Source organism: Miscanthus floridulus, chromosome 19, assembly GCF_019320115.1.
Source record: "Miscanthus floridulus cultivar M001 chromosome 19, ASM1932011v1, whole genome shotgun sequence".
Taxonomy (NCBI): domain Eukaryota; kingdom Viridiplantae; phylum Streptophyta; class Magnoliopsida; order Poales; family Poaceae; genus Miscanthus; species Miscanthus floridulus.
The window spans coordinates 9,689,432-9,692,652 of NC_089598.1; the positions used below are offsets into that span (position 1 = coordinate 9,689,432).

The 3,221-nt window shown below is 51.3% G+C and overlaps 1 pseudogene; it reads right to left on the reverse strand.

The window, feature by feature from the left end:
• Nucleotides 1–1,645: 1,645 nt before the first annotated feature.
• Nucleotides 1,646–2,836, reverse strand: LOC136529405 (protein SRG1-like; annotated as a pseudogene).
• Nucleotides 2,837–3,221: the final 385 nt, after the last annotated feature.

Sequence of the window (3,221 nt, forward strand, 5' to 3'; positions counted from 1 at the left end):
GCGAGATGCGGGGGCCGACGCCCATGAAGACAACGAGCCACCCACTGTGGGTGGGGCTGGGGGCAGCCACGTGGGTGCAGGTCGTGGGTGGCACCAGCTCCACGTTTGCACTCTACTCGCACGCGCTCAAGGTCTCACTCGGCGCCCACCAAAACCGCCTCGCGCTGCTCGGGGTCGTCTGTGACGTCGGCGAGAACCACGGCCTCCCAAGGGTGCTCTACAACTGGCTCTACCCCGCGCTGCTCCTCCTAATCAATGCTGGCGCGTGCCTCCTTGGGTATGGCACCATGTGGCTCCTCATCATCGGCGTTGAGCTCTGCAACGACGAGCCTCCATTAGTCCAAGCAGCAAGGTGACGTTGCGCTGAAAGCGCATGTTGCAAGCATATGTTTCAAGTGTTTCAGATGTTTCAGAGATATGTTGCAAGTGTTTTAATATTGATGTTGCAAAAGTAGATCGGGATGTTGCACACATTGCAATAGGCTATACACGTATGTTTCAAGTGTTTGTTCTAAATGTTTCATCTATTTCAAACGGATGTTGCAAGTGTTTCATTTGAATGTTATAAAATTATATCGGGATGTTGCATATATATGCAGGTGTTTTGGGTCTTTTCATGCGTATGTTGTAAGTGTTTTCATCTTGATGTTTGCATATGTTTGCAATAGCTACACACGTGTTTTCAAGTTTTTTCAGATGTTTTGCAAGTGTTTTATATGTAAGTGTTTTAGCTGTTTCAGATGTATGTTGCAAGTGTTTCATCTCGATGTTGCAAAAGTAGATCGGGTGTTGCCCATGTTGCAATGCGTGTGAGAAGCGGAGGGGTACGAGTGGTCCCTACGCGCCATCTGACGGCGCGTGGCCCGAGTGGACGCACGAACTGCAGGCTCAGACTGGATCATGCTGGCTCGAGCGCGGGAAACTGAGTGCAGCGAGGACGTCCGGCTCACGGGTACCTAATAACGGCCATGCCAGTTAATGGGACATTGTTCTGGCTGAAATGCTGTGAGAAAAAAACATTGTTCCAATTAAAAAAAAAGTCGAAAGCTGGATTTAAAGCAGGTCGAACGGGCCGATGGCAAGTTCAACACTACGTACCTAATAACGGCTATGTCAGTTAATGGGACATTGTTGCTCACGAGTAGTATTTTATATCTATCCCTGCCAGCTTTTTGCCGTGTTTAGTTCGCCAGATTCGGCGCCGCCCGATTGACTGTAGCAACACTGTAGCTACAGTGTTGTTTTGTTTTTATTTGGTAATAATTGTCCAATTGTTGACTAATTAGGCTCAAAACGTTCGTCTCGCAAAGTACAACCAAACTGTGCAATTAGTTTTTGATTTCGTCAATATATAGTACTCCATGCATGTACCGCAAGTTTGATGTGACGGGGAATCTTCTTTTTGCATAGTGCCAAATTCTGGATTTTGGAGGCAACTAAACATGGCCTTTGTTTTATCGGTATTTTTCGGTCGGTAAACCAGCAACGGACTGTATTGTCAGTCTTGGTCTGAAGGAAGCGAGAGGTATCTCGGTCAACTGGTGAAGCGACGTGTCAAGCGAGGAGCTCATCAGTCTGACTTGATGGACAGTGCTGGATTGCGAGAATGCGTTCCTGGATCTGAATTAACCAAGACAGAGTTCAAAGCACAAATGGGAATGGCAGGCAGCAACTGATTCACTTCACACAAGCATGGCGTCATGGCGACAAATTAAATGTGGGTCGATGGAAGATTGGGAGAATTGAAGCTTCCCTACAAAGCGAATGCGAATCTATCATCCATCAATCATCATCGTTGTTGACTGTCGTTCAAGAAACATCATGCATGTTTTCAGTCGTCGTTGAGGTCGATCTTCACCGTGTCCAAGCCTCGTTCCCCTCTGGCGAACCTCTCGAACAGCAAAGCTTTGGGAACGATGGGCACGTCGTACCAGACGCCGCTGCCGTCGTTGAGTTTCTGCACCTGGAGCCCGCTGACGGCGTCGTCGATGAGGACGACGGTGATCACCGAGGCGTCGGAGTGGGGTTTCAGGCCGAAGACGAGGTCCGGCTCGGGGTATCGCGGGTAGTAGTTGAACCTGGCGTGCGTCATGGCGACACCCTCGCTCATCATGCCGACGAAGCGGCCCTCGTGCAGGCCCAGCAGCCTGGCGAGGCTGGTGAGCACGACGCCGGCGATCTCCCAGCACCTGGCGGTGTACTCGCGCAGGACGTCGCAGAAGGCAGGAGGCTGCGCCGGCCAGAGGCTCCGGATGATCCGGGACTCCGGCTCCACCGTCAGGTAGAGCCTGTCGCACCAGTCCAGGACCTGGTCCTCCGACAGCACCATGTCGTTGCCGTACCCTTCGAACCTGAACTCCTCGCCGTTCGTCAGGTTGGAGTACTTCTGCTTCTCGTCGAGCGGGAGATTGAAGAATCCCCTTGTCACTCCCATAATCTCGGCGAGAAATTCTGGATCCATCCCATGCCCGACTGCCTGGACAGAGACACAGAGTCTGAGCTTGGTCGGACTGTGGAAACAAGAAGAAAAGAGAGCTTTAATTTATTATTACCAGGAAGAGGCCCCAATTCTGCAGGGCGGAAAAGAGCTTAGCTTGGCGGCCTCGTCGTCGGCGCCGTCGTTTGCGGACAGCCGGCTGAGGTCAACGATGGGAAGGGCTCGGGCATGGTGGCAGCGGCTACGGTGGGACGATCTTGCTCGCCGACCACGTATCGGCTCGGTGGCTCCTGCACGCCGGCGGCCAGCTCCTGAATGATCGGCGGTATCTTCCATGGTTGGTCGTCGGCCATGGTTGCTTTGCTTGCTTGCTAGTGGACAATAGACTACTAGAGTCGTCAGTCGTCAGTCGTCACCTACCGTGTCCGTGTCCATAAATCCATTACCTCGATTTTGCTGGGTTTTTTTTTTTGGCGGATAAGGCGCGATTTTGCTGGGTTTTTTTTTGGCGGATAAGCCGCAACCCGTCGCGCGCGACCCCAGGCACCAGCTACGCGAGCGACCTCTAGACACACACCGCTGTGCCCAAACACACGTGAAACTCAGACACGCATGAGATCCCACTTCCGACCAGCATGCTACTACACTGACGTCAGTCTGACGCAAAACAAAAAAGCAAAGCATTTTTTTTTTCAATTGCTATAACTTTTGAATGTCGTGTCCGTCTGCACCTCAGTTGCATATGTTTCGATAAATTTTATTTTAATAGCAATTTATATGTAAA